This window comes from Lepus europaeus, chromosome 6, assembly GCF_033115175.1.
Source record: "Lepus europaeus isolate LE1 chromosome 6, mLepTim1.pri, whole genome shotgun sequence".
NCBI lineage: Eukaryota > Metazoa > Chordata > Mammalia > Lagomorpha > Leporidae > Lepus > Lepus europaeus.
This window is the reverse complement of record NC_084832.1, coordinates 63,194,218-63,210,985: the sequence shown is the minus strand read 5'-3', so window position 1 is coordinate 63,210,985 and position 16,768 is coordinate 63,194,218. Positions and strand designations below refer to the sequence as shown.

At 41.2% G+C, this 16,768-nt stretch overlaps 1 protein-coding gene across 4 annotated transcripts in view; it reads left to right on the top strand.

Annotated features, from left to right (window-relative positions):
- Window positions 1-16,768, top strand: part of CAB39L (calcium binding protein 39 like) — a 122,856-nt gene that overhangs the window by 31,290 nt on the left and 74,798 nt on the right. The window contains exon 1 of one of the 4 annotated variants that reach the window (XM_062194225.1): window positions 13,961-14,107. The exons of 2 other annotated variants lie outside the window; for them this stretch is intronic. The gene's annotated coding sequence lies outside the window, so the exon portion shown is untranslated. Of the gene's footprint in view, window positions 1-13,960; window positions 14,364-16,768 lie in introns of those variants that run through there. One more of the 4 variants, XM_062194222.1, reaches the window with a different exon arrangement.

Here is a 16,768-nt window from a genome sequence, read left to right as displayed (position 1 = left end):
TTAAAAATTGTCTCTGTGTTTTCAAACGTATGTCTGCATATGCCTAGGAAAAATATATGTAAGAATAGCTCTAAACTTTTGGCATTTAAGAACTGCTAGCTTTGGGGAATGCGATTAGAAAAGAGAAAGACAAAAGAATTTTCTAACAATACAGAAGCATATAACATAAAAAGTTAGGTTTATAAAATGTTTTTATTATTTTTTATTTATTTGAGAGTTTCAATCTGTCGGTTTGTTCTCCAAATGTCAGCAATGGACAGAATTGAGAGTGGAACCAGTTCTTCTACATGGGTGGTAGGAACTCAATTACTTGAGCCATCACCACTGCCTCCCAGGGTCTGTGTTGGCTGGAAACTGGATTCAGGAAAATCAAGAATCAGAGCCAGGAAGCAAACCTAGGTGCTCTCAGGTAGACTAAAGGCCTGCTCCCCTATGCTAGGGTATTTTTTTTTTAATGAGAATTGGTTTTGAGATTAAAATGGAAAAATACATATTTTTAGAATAAGTAGCTAGAACTATACACTGGTTTGTATTTGTAAAACAAGATGCCATTCTGTGTTTGCATTTATTAAAAATACTTTTCTGTAATTAATAGTTACTAAATGATTGTAATCATCTTTCCTACTCTAGAGCAGGTTTTATAAGTTGTCAGAGTTGTGGTAAAATATATTTTATAAAGATAATGAAGTCCATTATAATCACTGAACTAATTCCATAGAAATTTTTCCATTCAATAAAGTACCTGAATGTTTTATTACAAATGCTATGTGTTTGTTTGCCATAAATGGCTTTGTTTAATCTGAAAATTAAATATAGTCTAAAGTACTTCCATTATTAACAAGCTTCACAACCACATAGAATGAGCTACTTAGAGACCAGTTTCCCTTGACATTTTAAGCTGGGTTATTTATAACTCAGGTTTTCTGTCCCTTCACTCAGCCTACTTCTTTCTTTGTCGTTTCTATGTTCTTTTCAGATCTCGTTCTTTCTTCTTGCTTCCAGAGCACCAGCTCACAAATTGTACTTGCAAAGGTTTATAACAGTTATAATAGGATTTCCCAACAAAAAAATTTGGTGACGTTCTGATTTCAGTAATTTGTACACAAGTGAAAGTTTGTAAAAGCTTGGAAAATTGGTGTATGACACACCTTATAAAAAGAGAATGTGCGTCAGTCCTCAACTGGGTGGGAATTGTTCCTTTATTAAGAGGTATCTCGTGTTCCTAACTGATTCAGCAAGAACTTTCCATAAAAGTATTAACTGCAGAGAAAACAAAACATAGATCCAGCAAAGAAGGGCAGGGAAATGTGAGAATTATTATCATTCCCCTGTGGTTATAGCATTGTTGATTTTGATGCTACTTAAATGAGAAAGCTTCAAAAAGTTCATGGAAAATAGAATTAAAAGGTAAGTTTCTTTTGGTGTAAAAAGATTTGAAATCCAGGTATATGAGAAGTCTTCAAAAAGTTTGTGGAAATGTGTTATAAATAATGAATTTCAAAATTTTATTACACCAAAATAAGCTTGTCATTCAATTATATTTTTCACAGATTTTTTTGAAGTTCCTTCATATATTATATCTCAAAATTCCATGACCTGTTCCTTACCTTATTCCTTTTTTTTTTTTTTTTTGACAGGCAGAGTAGAGAGTGAGAGGGAGAGACAGAGAGAAAGGTCTTCCTTTGCCGTTGGTTTACTCTCCAATGGCCACCGCAGCCGCACCGGCTGGCGCACCGTGCTGATCCGAAGGCAGGAGCCAGGTGCTTCTCCTGGTCTCCCATGCGGGTACAGGACCCAAGCACTTGGGCCATCCTCCACTGCACTCCTGGGCCATAGCAGAGAACTGGCCTGGAAGAGGGGCAACCAGGACAGAATCCAGCGCCCCGACCGGGACTAGAACCCGGTGTGCCAGTGCCGCTAGGCGGAGGATTAGCCTGTTGAGCCACGGCGCCGGCCACCTTATTCCTTAAATTGGGAAGTTGGTAGAAAATCATAACATGTATTTCACTCAGTGTTGTGATATATGATATGGAATTGTAACTGTTAAATTTAGGACTTACATGTACATGCGTTACATACTCTTTAGCGTTTCTTCTAACTCTATTCACATGTTTGTTTTGGTAAGACCAATTTTCACTCTGCTCAAATACACGTTTTATTACCCTATCCTATTTCTCTTTAGATGACTTGAGTCCTGAGTTTCTGAGAAAATGGAAGCAAACGTGTGCCTCCTAATCTCATTCTTCTTTACTTGAATAGTTGTCTGTTTGTCTCTTTCTCTCTCTTTACACGATTTGTTTGTTTTATTTGAAAGAATTACAGAGAGAGCAGTCTTCCATCGGCTAGTTCATTCCCCAAATGGCCACAACATCAGGGCCAGTCTGGTCTGAAGCCAGGAGCCTGGAACTTCATCTGAGTCTCCCGCATGTGTAACAGGGGCCTAAGTGCTTTGGCCATCTTCCACTGCTTTCCCAGGCATATTACCAGGGAGTTGAATCGGAAGTGGAGCAGCAGCAACTCCAACCAGCACCCATACTGGGTACTGGTGTAGCCCCCTGCAGCTTAACCTGCTACACCACAATGCTGGCCCCTGGATAGTCTCTTGAATTACACTTTCTTTCTTCTCATTTCAGAAAAATATGTATTACTCATGTAGGAGATTAGCCTTTCTACTTATTATGCCTTCCATGTGGGCTCAAGAATCATGCCCACTTGATTAATTATCCCCTTCTCATATCTTTTTTTTTTGACAGGCAGAGTGGAGAGAGAGAGAGAGAGAAAGGTCTTCCTTTGCCGTTGGTTCACCCTCCAATGGCCGCCACGGCCGGCGCACCGCGCTGATCCGATGGCAGGAGCCAGGCGCTGATCCGATGGCAGCAGCCAGGTACTTGGGCCATCCTCTACTGCACTCCCGGGCCACAGCAGAGAGCTGGCCTGGAAGAGGGGCAACCAGGACAGAATCCGGCTCCTTGACCGGGACTAGAACCCGGTGTGCCGGCGCCGCAAGGCGGAGGATTAGCCTAGTGAGCCACGGTGCCGGCCTCCCTTCTCATATCTTCATCATATCTGTCCCACTCAGTCTACCAAGTTCAAAGAAAAAAAAAAAGGCAAACAGAAACCCCTTGTATTTTTTTTTATTTTTTATTTTTGACAGGCAGAGTGGACAATGAGAGAGAGAAAGAGAGCGGCCGGCGCATCTCGCTAATCTGAAGCCAGGAGCCAGGTACTTCTCCTGGTCTCCCATGGGGTGCAGGGCCCAAGGACTTAGGCCATCCTCCACTGCACTCCCGGGCCACAGCAGAGAGCTGGCCTGGAAGAGGGGCAACCGGGATAGAATCTGGGTCCCCAACCGGGACTAGAACCCGGTGTGCCGGCGCCGCAAGGCGGAGGATTAGCCTGTTGAGCCACGGCGCTGGCCTAGAAACCCCTTTTATTAACCCTTGTGGCTGTCCTTCCATTTCTTTTTTTTTTTTTTTTGACAGGCAGAGTGGACAGTGAGAGAGAGAGACAGAGAGAAAGGTCTTCCTTTTGCCGTTGGTTCACCCTCCAATGGCCGCCTGGAAGAGGGGCAACCGGGACAGAATCCGGTGCCCCGACTGGGACTAGAACCCGGTGTGCCGGTGCCGCAAGGCGGAGGATTAGCCTAGTGAGCCGCGGCACCGGCCGGTGTCCTTCCATTTCTTATCCAGCGTTTGGAAACGATAATACATGCTAGTATACCCTTATGCCTCTACTACCTCATCTTGAACCTTTTATAATTTTGCTCTGATCTATTTGTTGTGTTGGTTGCTGGTGATCCATGCTCTCTCATAGGATGCTCTAGGCATAACATGGCAGTTTAGCATGCTAACAGGATCAAAGCTACTATTACTACTTTCCCTGAAGGACTGGCTTGGAGTCCTTGGCATACTTCATATTTTGTACTTTATAGTATGTTTTGGTGGTCGCAACCTGGCTTTGGCCTATCAGCCTAAGTTCTTAGGAAGGAATATAAGTTCTTGAAAGATCTTTTTCCTTATCAAGAGTGGTTTTCCAAATCCTCTTTTCCTCTAATACATTTGCTTCAGAAGAATTGAAAGTGAGCCATTGAACTAAGATTGCAGGTTTCTGCAGGAAGCCCTTCACCCCTCCATAGCAGTTGGTATTCCTGAAGACGTCTTGAAGGCCGATCTTCAGGTCATGGTGTCAGTAGACTTTCCTGTTTGTCCTCTGCCCTCCAACCACTGTTTCTTTAGTCCCTATGTTTTGGCCACACCCTTGCTTTTGGCCTCTGGTTCCCCACTGCTGGAATGGGCAACCCCAGGATATATGGCTCCTGGAGCTCTGTTTTCTCTCCAATATCTAATTCTGTGTGTTAAACTGCCTGTGGGTATCCATATCCAGAAGTCTTGCTGGCATCTCAGACTTGTTATCAAACAGTTGGTTATTTTATAAAATTGTTTTTCTTCCTGTGGTCCTTATTTATCTTAAAGATGTCACCCATCTGCTGTTTTACACAGGTGTGGAAACTCACTGTCATCATGACTGTTGTCTCAATTACCAGCCAGTTATTCAGTTGCCAAATCTATTCTCTCTGGTATCTGTAACCTTTTCATTCCCACTGCCTAGTGACCCTGTCTTCCTCGTCTACTACAGCTGCCTTTATTTCCATCACCTACTGTTTGTCTGCCTCATTGATTCTGCATAATAAATCCATATTCAGTGGGCGCCGGGTTCTAGTTCCGGTTGCTCCTCTTCTGTCCAGCTCTCTGCTGTGGCCCGGGAAGGCAGTGGAGGATGGCCAAAGTCCTTGGGTCCCTGCACCCGCATGGGAGATCAGGAGGAAGTTCCTGGCTCCTGGCTTCGGATCGGCACTGTGCGCCAGCCGTGGCAGCCATTTGGGGAGTGAACCAATGGAAGAAAGACCTTTCTCTCTGTCTCTCTCTCTAACTCTACCTGTCAAATAATAATAATAAAAAGAAAGATGAATGCAGTCAGGTGAGACCTCCTCATCACTTAAAAAAAATTAATAAATAAATCCATATTCAGAAAAGTTCTGATCATGTCAAAACTCCCTTTTTGCCAACAAGTTAATAACTCATTAGCCTATTATTAAGACTCTCTATAATCTGATCCCAATCTGTTTTTCCATTTTTTTTTTTTACTACTATCACTCATGTAGCTTTCGTTTCTGGCAAATGAAATCATTATTTATTTACATTTGGTACTTTCCAGCTGTCTTTGTTTCTACCTCCATGTAATCAAACCATACTCATCATTCAGAACTGAGTTCTAATGCTGCCTTCTCTTTGAAACTCTCTTGAGTCCTCAAGAAAGAAACTTTTTTTTTTTTTGGTTCTTCAGAATCTTTGTAGTGTTTCATTGGTCTTCCATTTGTAATTCTTTTGTGCCTTGCACTTACTTATTTTGATACATGTCTTGTTAGAATATAAATTCTTTATTCTACTGTGTATTCTCAAGGAGCAGATTTTTGGCAGATGGCTGGATGATTGGATGAATGAATCCTATACACTGGGGTGGTAAGAAAGTTTTAACACATTACCATTGTACAGCGTTGAGGGCCACTGGGTTTTATTGTATGGTCTGTGCACTGCCCAGTAGCTCCAGGCTACAGGAGTTAGTAGGGGGATGAAATTGGCTCATCATCCATCTCCCATCAATCCCTGTGCTGGGCTGGCACAGGGCTGCTTGTGCCTCAAGGAAGGGAAACTTTTCTTTGCCCCAAAGTACTATTTGCTGGTTAGTCTATATAGCTGCTAGACTACATCTGTCCCCTTTTCTGACTCTAACCAAAACGCTGGGTGACCTAGCAACAGCCCTGAAAGTCTTGACAGTATTTGTTGAAGTTCATTATGATAATGAACCATATGACTAATGGAACATGATAGAACGTTATTAAAGAGCAATTGCTTAGTACTTAGTTTGATTTTAGATCCACAAGTCTCACAGAATTCTGTAACTACTTTTAGAAACTTTGAGGTTGCTTATAACTTTTGACTTTGATCAAATGGCTAAAAATCTCAATTCTCTTGCCCTGTATGTCAGCTCTGTTTGGTTAGGACATTCTGATAAGAGCAAATATTTTTTTTTTTCTTTTTCTCTGAGCTGTGTTATGGTGGATCAAATGATATAGTGCCTCCTGGAAGTTTTTCTGGTTTGAGAGTTAGGTCACAGAAAAATATATATATATTCCTTAAACACATCCCCTTTTACTTGACTACTGGTGTTTCTAACTGTGTGTGTGAGTGTACATATATGTGTAAAGTTTCCATTGTTCTCTGGGGGATATGTGAAGTATTCCTCTGTAAAATATGTGGAGACCAAAGCTTAAAGAGTTTCTCCAAGGGCACATGGCAAGCAAACAGGAAAGCCAGACTGAAATCCAGGGTTTCTGCATCTGTGTCGTAAGTTTTTTAAAGTAACCTATCTATGGCAACACTTCTTTTAACAAAATGCTTTAGTATAGTACAATGCTTGGTGTAGCACATATTCAAAAATCTTTAAACACAGAATTAATAGTATCTTGGTATGCTGATGTATATCTTTCTGAAAAACCTAGAGTGGCCCTTCGTATCCACTAAATATTTAATAAATGATGCTGATTATACACTACTTAGCAACTCCTCCAATGGATCTGCTTACAAAAAGGACTTACGTACTTTCAGCGTATGCTAGAGTTTTTTTTTTTTTTAATTTTGTGAATGGAACAATAACTAACATTTAATCATTTCTTTGTAACAAGCATTAAGCCTGTTATTTCACCTCATCCTCACAGCAGTTCTGGAAGCATGAGGCTACTTCAAAAAGTTCATGAAGGGGCCTGTATTGAGGCACAGTGTGTTAAGTCGCCACCTGCAGTGCTGGCATCCCATATGGGTGCCAGTTTGAGTCCCAGATGCTCCACTTCCAATCCAGCTCCATGCTAATGTGCCTGGGAAAAGCAGCAGAGGATGGCCCAAGCACTTGGGCCCCTGCACCCATGTGGGAGGCCTGGTTGAAGCTCTTGGCTTCTGGCTTCTACCTGGCCCAGCCCTGACTGTTGCAGCCATTTGGGATCTTCCAGCAGATGAAAGGTCTCTCCCTCTCTCTCTCTCTCTCTATCTGCCTCTGCCTCTTTCTGTATCTCTACCTTTCAAATAAATAAATAAATCTTTTTTTTACAAGTTCATGGAAAATGGACTTAAACAGTATTTATTTGATGCAAAAAAATGAAATCCATGTATATAAGTGTTCTTCACAAATTTCATGAAAAATAAGTATTTTGAAAAGACTAAATGAATTTCAATTTTTACACCAAAATAAACTTATCTTTTAATTTTCCTTATCTTTTAATTCATGGACAAGTGGAATTAAAAGGCCATATATATAAAGTGATAAATCATTTTCCCCACCACTTTTCTGTATCCAACTAACTGTGGAGTAATTGCTTATTCAGTATGCCATGGTGCCACTTTTATCTATGACTCATGAGTTTACCATTTGTATTAAATTTGGAAAATTTTCACTCATTATTTCTTTAAACAGTATTTTCTGTTTCTCCTCATCTTTCCTTTCCTTTTGAGATTCAAATTTTATTCATACAAGTAGTACATGTAGGGGTATGCCAAAAGTTTATAGAAAAGTGAGATTAAGTAAGGTTATTTTGATACAAACAAATTGGAAATCCACGCATACAAGGAGCATTCAGAAAGTTCATGGAAAATTAGTACTATGAACAAACTATGCATGGATTTCAATTTTTTGCATCAAAATAAATTTACTTTTTCATTTCATTTTGGAGGTGTAGGTGTTTGGCACAGTGCTTAAGATACTATTTAGCACACCCACAATCCATATCACAGTGTGTGGTTTGAGTCCCAGCCCCGCTTCTGATTCAGCTTCCTGCTAATGCAAAGCCTGGGAGGCAGCAGATGGATGCCTTCTTGCAAGGCTGCTACCAACATGGCAGACCTAGCTTGAGTTTCTAACTGCTAGCTTCAGGCTGGTGCAGCTCTGGCTCTTGCTGGCATTTTGGGAGTGGTGGATGGATGAATGGAACATCTCTGTGTCTGTCTCTCTGTCTTTCAAATAAAATGCAAGTAATTTTATTTCTCTATGAACCTTTTCAAGTACTATAGCTATTAATGTTTCCCCACAGTTCTTAGATGCTCTGTTCACCTTTATTTTTTTTTAACTTTCTTTCCCCTCTGTGGTTTTTTTTTTTTTTTAAAGATTTATTTATTTGTTTGAAAGTCAGAGTTACACAGAGAGAGAAGAGACAGAGAGAGAGAGAGAGAGGTCTTCCATCTGCTGGTTCTCTCCCCAGTTGGCCGCAACAGCCGGAGCTGTACCGATCTGAAGCCAGGAGCCAGGAGCTTCTTCTGGGTCTCCCACATGGGTGCAGGGGCCCAAGGACTTGGGCCATCTTCTACTGCTTTCCCAGGCCATAGCAGAGAGCTGGATCAGAAGAGGAGCAGCCAGGACTAGAACCAGCGGCCATATGGGATGCCGGTGCTTCAGGCCAGGGCGTTAACCCGCTGTGCCACAGCGCTGGCCCCATCCCCTCTGTGTTTTATTCTGATAACGTCTGTTGCTATGTCTTCAGTTTATTCATCATATCTTCTGTCATTGCAGTCTGCTGTTCATCCTATTTGGTGTAATTTTCATTTCAGAAATGACAGTTTTAATTTCTAGAAATTTGTTTTGGATCTTTTTAATATCTCTCCTGAACGTTCTGTCTTATACTATGTTGAACCTGTGAAGTGTATTCCTAACAGTTGTTTTAATGTGTTTGGGTAACAATTCTATTATTTTTATCTATCTGAATCTGCTACTATTAACTGATTTTTCACCTTATAATGCATTGTATTTTTCTGCTTCTTTGCATAGCCTGGTAGTTTTTGCCTGAATGCCAAACATCATGAATCTGTGTTGCTGTGTGCTAGATTTTTAAAGGTCTGTAAATATTTTTGAATTCCACTCTAGGATGCAGTAATTTGGGGTGGGATGGGGGAATCTATCCTTTCAAGGCCTGATAGGGAACACCAGTGCAACCTTTCTTCAAGGGCTAGTGTGCTGCCACTACTAATCAGTGTCCTTCCGAGTACTCAACCCGATTTCCTATATATTTTGAGATTTCTTTACTCTTGCTGTCAAACGTGAGCTGCTCCTTGTCCTCTGTAAGTACTGGGCATGTTTTCTGCCTGTTCCTTTCCAGGGGTTCTTTGATTGACATCAGAGAGTTTTCTCATAGACCTGTGCTGATCACTCTGTGCTGAAGGTTTGATGGGAACCCTCTGCAGCTCTCCTGGGATCTCTTTTTGGCTCTGTCCTCCCTGGTACTCACTCTGTGAATTCTAGTCACATTGGTGCTCCTGAATTCTCAACTCTGACTCTTCAACTCAGAGAGGCTGCTGAGCGCCCCCTCCCTGCTCTGCAGCCTGCAGCAGTTGTTAAAGCTTTTCTTGTTTGTTTCTTTTCTCTCCGGGATTACTGAACTGAACTGCCTTGTGTCCAGTGTCTGAAAAACCATTGTTTTACATATTTTGCTCAGTTTTTTAGTTATGTAAATGCAAGAGTAAGTATAACCCGTTACTTCCTTTACTCCCTTGTATCCTGAAGCACAAATGCCCCTGTAATTGTATTTTTAATTACTCTCTGTCCAAATAATTTTTGAAAATGTTCTTTATTGTTTAATTTTCAAATATTAATAGAGTTCTTTTTTTTTAAGATTTACTGATTTATTTGAAAGGCAGAGCTACAGAGAGAGAGGGGCAGAGGAAGAGAAGGGGAGAGAGAGAGAGAGATTTTCCATGTGCTGGTTCACCCCCCAGATGGCTGCTAGGACCACGGCTGAGCCAGGCCAAAGCCAGAAGCCAAGAGCATCTTTGACTGCTTTTTCCAGGCATATTAGCAGGGAGATGGATCAGAAGTGGAGCAGCCGGGACTCAAACCTGTAACCATAATGGGATGCTGGCACCACAGGCAGCTTAAGCATAGCTTAGCCCACAGCACCAGCCCCTGGAGTTTTTAAAAGAACATTTGTGGGCCGGTGCCATGGTTCAACAGGCTAATCCTCCGCCTTGCAGCGCCGGCACACTGGGTTCTAGTCCTGGTCGGGGCGCCGGATTCTATCCCGATTGTCCCTCTTCTAGGCCAGCTCTCTGCTATGGCCCGGGAAGGCAGTGGAGGATGGCCCAAGTCCTTGGGCCCTGCACCCGCACGGGAGACCAGGAGAAGCACCTGGCTCCTGGCTTCAGATCAGTGCAATGTGCCGGCCACAGCGGCCATTGGAGGATGAACCAACGGCAAAAAGGAAGACCTTTCTCTCTGTCTTTCTCTCTCTCTCACTATCCGCTCTGCTTGTCAAAAAAAAAAAAAAAAAAAAAGAACATTTGTGAGGCCAGCATTGTGGTACAGTGAGTGAAGCCTCCACCTGCAATTCTGGCATCCCATATGGGGGTAGGTTAGAGTCCCTGCTGCTCTACATCTGATCTATCTCCCTGCTAATGTGCCTGAAAAAAAGCAACAAAAGATAGCCCAAATTCTTGGAGAGCTCCTGGCTCCTGGCTTTGGCCTAGCTCGGTCCTGGTCATAGCAGCCATCTGAGGGGTGAACCAGCCCGTGGAGGATCTCTCTCTCTTTGTCTCTCTCCCCTTCTCAGTCTCTGCCTCTCTCTTATAACGCTGCCTTTCAAATAAATCAGTAAACCTTTAAAAAAAGAAATGAACGTTTGTTTATTGAAAAATTTAAAAATAGCTTCTAGTTTTATTATGCTGTGGTCAGAGGATACAGCTTGTACAATTTCTCCTTTTGAAATAATAGATTTCCTTCATGACCTGATAAAGTCACATTTTATGATTTCTTTGTGTGCATGTTATAAAGTGGTGTTTAGTGGGAATCATATATTCAAATACTATGTAGTCAGTCTTGTCAGTTACATATTTTAAATTCTTTGACTTTACTCTTTGCCTTTGAATTCAATGTAGAGTCATATAAAATCTATCAATTTTATTTTTTATTTGTATTTATATTACTTGGATGAGGGGTGGTGCAGGGAGAGATATCTCCCATCTGCTAGATTATAACCCAGATGTTCACAACAACCCGGCCTGGGCCAGGCTGAACCCAGGAACGGAGAATTCAATCCTTTACCTTCCAATTTTAAAGTGACATTAAAAAAATTAACCTTATCATTATTTTTTAATTATTATAATTTGACAGGTAGAGTTATAGACAGTGAGAGAGAGAGACAGAGAGAAAGGTCTTCCTTCTATTGTTTCACTCCCCAAATGGCCACTACGGCTGGCATTGCACCAATCCAAAGCCAGGAGCCAGGTGCTTCCTCCTGGTCTCCCATGCGGGTGCAGGGCCCAAGCACTTGGGCCATCTTCCACTGCCCTCCCGGGCCACAGCAGAGAGCTGGACTGGAAGAGGAGCAACCAGGGCTAGAACCCAGCACCCATATGGGATGCTGGCGCCACAGGCGGAGGATTAACCAAGTGAACCACGGCTCTGGCCCCTACCTTATCATTATTCCAAGAACTACTTTCACAAATTCTGAATTTGTTCAGTTTTACTAGAACTCTTTGAAAGCAATACAGGATATGAGGCACTTAATAATCCTTAGTGATTTGGGATAATTTCTACTTAACATTCAAAATAAAAAATAAAACTCCAGAAATTTGGCCGGCGCCGTGGCTCAACAGGCTAATCCTCCGCCTTGCGGCGCCGGCACAACGGGTTCTAGTCCCGGTCGGGGCACCGATCCTGTCCCGGTTGCCCCTCTTCCAGGCCAGCTCTCTGCTGTGGCCAGGGAGTGCAGTGGAGGATGGCCCAAGTGTTTGGGCTCTGCACCCCAGGGGAGACCAGGAGAAGCACCTGGCTCCTGCCATCGGATCAGCGCGGTGCGCCGGCCGCAGCGCGCTACCGCGGCGGCCATTGGAGGGTGAACCAACGGCAAAAGGAAGACCTTTCTCTCTGTCTCTCTCTCACTATCCACTCTGCCTGTCAAAAAAAAAAAAAAAAAAAAACTCCAGAAATTTTATAAAACTGCTGACTGAAAGAATAATTAGCAGACTCATCTGTAGTCTTCTTTGATGCCTGTTTCTTAGGTGTTAAGAAGCAACCAAATTATCATATAATATATTTAAGTTTTAAAAGTTTACTTTAAATGAACCAGAGTCAGAAATATGTAAGGACCAGCGGTGTGGCATAGCAGGTAAAGCTACTGCCTGTGACACCAATATCCCATATGTGTTCTGATTTGAGTCCTGGCTGCTCCACTTCCAATCCAGCTTCTTGCTGATGGCTTGGGAAAGCAGCAGAAGAGGGCCCAAGTGTTTAGGCCCCTGCACCAAGGAAGCCAGGAGGAAGCTCCTGGCTGCTGGCTCTGGCATGGCCCAGCCCTGGCCATTGCAGCTCTCTGAGCGGGTGAAACTGCAGATGGAAGATTCATTCTCTCTCTCTCTCTCTCTCTCTCCTTCTGATTTTCAAATAAACAAGTCTTTAAAAAGATTAAAAAAAAAAAAAAAAGGCCGGCGCCGTAGCTTCACAGGCTAATCCTCTGCCTTGCGGTGCCGGCACACTGGGTTCTAGTCCCGGTCGGGGCGCCAGATTCTATCCCGGTTGCCCCTCTGCCAGGCCAGCTCTCTGCTATGGCCCGGGAAGGCAGTGGAGGATGGCCCAAGTCCTTGGGCCCTGCACCCGCACGGGAGACCAGAAGAAGCACCTGGCTCCTGGCTTCGGATCAGCGCGATGAGCCGGCCGCAGCGGCCATTGGAGGGTGAACCAACGGCAAAATGGAAGACCTTTCTCTCTGTCTCTCTCTCTCACTATCCACTCTGCCTGTCAAAAAAAAAAAAAAAAAAAAAGAAAGAAAGAAATCAGTATTGTAAGGCAAAGTATTATTTGCTTAACTTGTTTTTCTTAAGGCATATTAAACGCACTTACAGACATTTACCTTTAACCTTTTAAAACTAACACTCTTAGAGATGTTTTAATTCTGTTACCAGTAAGATTAATGTGTTACTTAGTAAATCTGATAACTACTCTGGCAGCTCTGTCATTGGGAGATCTATCAAAAGAGCCCAAGACTTATCTGGAAGCAGGTAGTGGGATATGGAGAATCTGTGAGCTGCTGACCAGCGTTCCTTCTGAGGCGGCATGTATTACAGGCTGGGTACATTGCCTCCTAATTCCACAGAACCCTACAAATGCCATCTAAACTGTCAGCTACCACCCGACTCTTTTCCAGCTAATTCCTATCCCTAGACCTTTCAGAGACCCATAATTTTAAGACATTTTACTCTATATTTGTGTAATAATTTTTAAATATATTTATTGCAGCCTTCAGCCTTTGTAATTCTCATTGGAGAGCTATTATGCGTCCTGAGGAGTAATGCTAAAGGGGGAAATGCTTTCTTTCCAAACAGAATAAGTGCATCTGATTTGCACAAGAATGATTAAGTTGCTCTAGTTAATATTTTTAGTGTCAATATTTTTCTGTTTTTTACTTTCCCTTTTATAACTGTAAATGTTGGTATGAGTTTTAAAATTCATTATTAAAAATACATTAAAATTTCATCGAAGTCTGCTTTAAAATTAAATTAGAAAAAAATCTCAAATCGTCTCTGCATTTTTAATCTCAAGATTAAATTCATAATCGCTGCATGTTAACTTGCTCCCTTTTCTTGTTATAATGGGAAATAACATTTTCCCTGAGCCACTAACATTAGGTGAGTGTTTTATCATTACTGTCAGCAGGGCTTTTTAAAGGCGATGGTCAAGCCAGTTTAATCAGTTGACAAAATCCTAGGCATTAACAAGTATATGAAAGTAAGGAGGAAAAAATTTGTTAATCCCTAGACTTTGTTTTTTCTGTTGGCCCAAGAATTCATTTTGCTTCAGCTTAATTACTTTACATGCATTCTTGTGACGTTACACAATTGGAGAGGAAGAAAAAGGAGCCGTGACTGTGTGGTGTGTGTCTAAAAGCCTGTTAGAGAGGGAGAGGAGGACGCATAAGCAAGCTGGTTTGACCAGAAACAGAACTGCCTGTGACAGATTAAGAGACAAGCAAGGCTTGGAATCTGAGAGCAAGCAGAGTGGAAATTTACAGCTGCTCTATGTGAGTGTTCAAGTGATCATTTTCTACTAACCTTTTCCGGTGGTAACTGTTACTCTTCAAAGAGGGACAGAAAGTCAAGACGGAATTGTGGAAACTTCTCGGTCACGCTTTGGTAATAGGAGGCAACCTCTGTTAAATGGAAGATAAAGGATCCTCGTCTGAAGTGCTTTGAGCTCCAGAAAGAGCTGTCTTCAGCACCTCACCATGTGTCTACTTTTTGTTGCTTAGACAATCCTGGGCGTTTCTCTAGCATTTGGTGAGTATCAGCCAGGCTATCTCTGTCAGTTCCTAGAAATGGAATTAATAGGGCAAACTTTAGTTTTAATTAAGCTTCTGCAGTTATTGTTTATAAATTCAGTTTAAACCCACAGATGTTTTTTGTGCATGATGAACTGCTGTTACTAGGAGAGGTTTTTAAAACAACAACTGCAAAACAATACTTCTCTGTTGCCTAAGGCACTTGAACCATTACCAACTATTCTGTGTCCATGGAATATCTTATTTTGGATATGGGTTTTTATTTACAAAGAGTTTCCAAAAATAAATAGTTGCCAAAATAGTATACCATTTTTTGGTATGTTTTTATTTAAGCTGCGTGAAAATTCAAAATTATCTCTTTCTGTCTGTTGTCTTTAAATTTAAAATTACCTTTGGGATCTTTGGTATTCCAAATTATAGCATTCCCTCCTAATTGAAAAATTGTTGGTACTGTTAATTAAAAGGATATATAATTTAAATGTTGAGTGCTTTTATTAGATCTAGTAACAACTGATTTTTCTAAAGTTCTTTAATGAAAATAAAAATTAGATAATTTTATAATTTCATATAAAATGAAGGCACATGGATTTCTAAGTTAAGGAACAAAGCAGTTATTTTGTTTGTATTGCTGATACCAAGATGTCATATAATCTTGCTTTGTTAGAGTACTATTATAACCAGATGTATGTGTGTGTGTGTGTGTGTATAAGTAATGGAGCAAAGAAAGAAAAAACAAACTCTTAAAATATCTAGTGATACTGCAATAAAACCTTCATTTGGATAATCTTAAAATAGGGGATTACATGCTAGTTATATATCTGTACATATGTATCTTTTTAGTGGCATGGGTGGAAAGCATATAATCATTCCCCTGTAGGAGGAAGGAAGTATGTATATATTAATTGCTAAATTGAGTCATTGCCTAAAGATGCACCTTTCTAAGCCAAGTTTCTAATCTATCCTCTGTTAGTTATTGCTTCTGGTGAGTCCTTTAAGGCAGACCACTTAGCTGAAATGAGAACTTGTGCAGAGTATCAGCAAATACATTACAAATGGTTTGTACCCTACATATAGAGTAAAATGGCTGTACTTTCTCTAATTAATTTCCTCTATGTGTACAGAAGCCTGTTGAACAGGTTTTGTTTTGCGGTTTTTCTTTTTTAGCCTGTTAGCCTGTGTTTAAGAGGCAACTCAGCTGCTCTGTAGAAATCTTTTCTGGACCAGTATCTTGCACTTAAAGTCAAAAGTAAACATAAGAGAGGTAATATCACAAACCACCTTTTTCTTTACAGAATTTCCCACGCTCAGTCCTCTTTAGACTGATGGGCAGTTTGCATGCAGCTTCACAGTCTTCAGAATTTTTTTTAATCATAAACTAGTCATTCACTGGTGTTCCCTAGTGATGGCACCATGTCTTAAGTCTAAGGAATGTAAATATATAAATGAAGAATAAGTCATCCCCAATTTACAGTGCTTTGTATTTCAGAAGTTTATTCATGAGTTAGTTGCTGGGAATTTTCAACCCAATTTAGCAAGTGGCTGTTGCACTTTTATTATAGCCAAGAATGTATTTTACACCATAGAAAACCTGTGGCCACCTCGACAAATAGAAAATCAGTCTAGTGATAAAAGGAAATACAACGCATATATGTTAAATAAGGTATTTTTATTTATGTTAAATATTAAATCTGGAAAAAAAAACAAGTTCAATAAGGGGTAGATAGGTCTCTGAGAGGATGCTTATCAGTAGGATTTCTAGGTACTTTCATGAGCTTCCAAATTTGAGTGCACTGTTTATGAGAGCTGATCTGATCGTGGTTGGAATCAGTGATTTCTCTTTTCCCAGTTACAGGAACATTTCTGGTTATTGCTTTTGTGTTTATCTGCCATTCCTGAGATCTATCCCAGTATGATACATAGTAGGTACCTGGTGATAGTTACGACTTGAGGACCAAACTGATTTTTGGGTTCACAAAATTGGAGCTGAGTTATTTTCCCAAAGTATCCAGGAAAGTAAAGGTGTTTGGGGGCACGCCTTTGTCTTGAGAATTGTGAGCAGTGAACAAAGCAAAAGTAAGGCAGAATAGGCCAAACTCTTCGGGGAAAGAGAAAAGAGCAGAGTGTAACTTGGTGGCAGTGCTGAGTGGGCAGGGATGTGATGGAAGGGAGCGGTTGGTGAGCTGGTTATCTTGAGTACATGGGACATTCTGAAGTCAAGTGTCAACTTTAACTCATGTTTACCAGGACTCAAATGAAGAAATGTGGCCTCTTTGAAAAACTCAGGTTAGAATTCTCCAAGTTAAATTTGGTTATACTGACCCTCAAAATTCTTCTAAGTTATCATTATATAAAATGTAAAAAAAAGTAGTGAATAAATTTATGTAATGAAGTAAGTAATTTAAT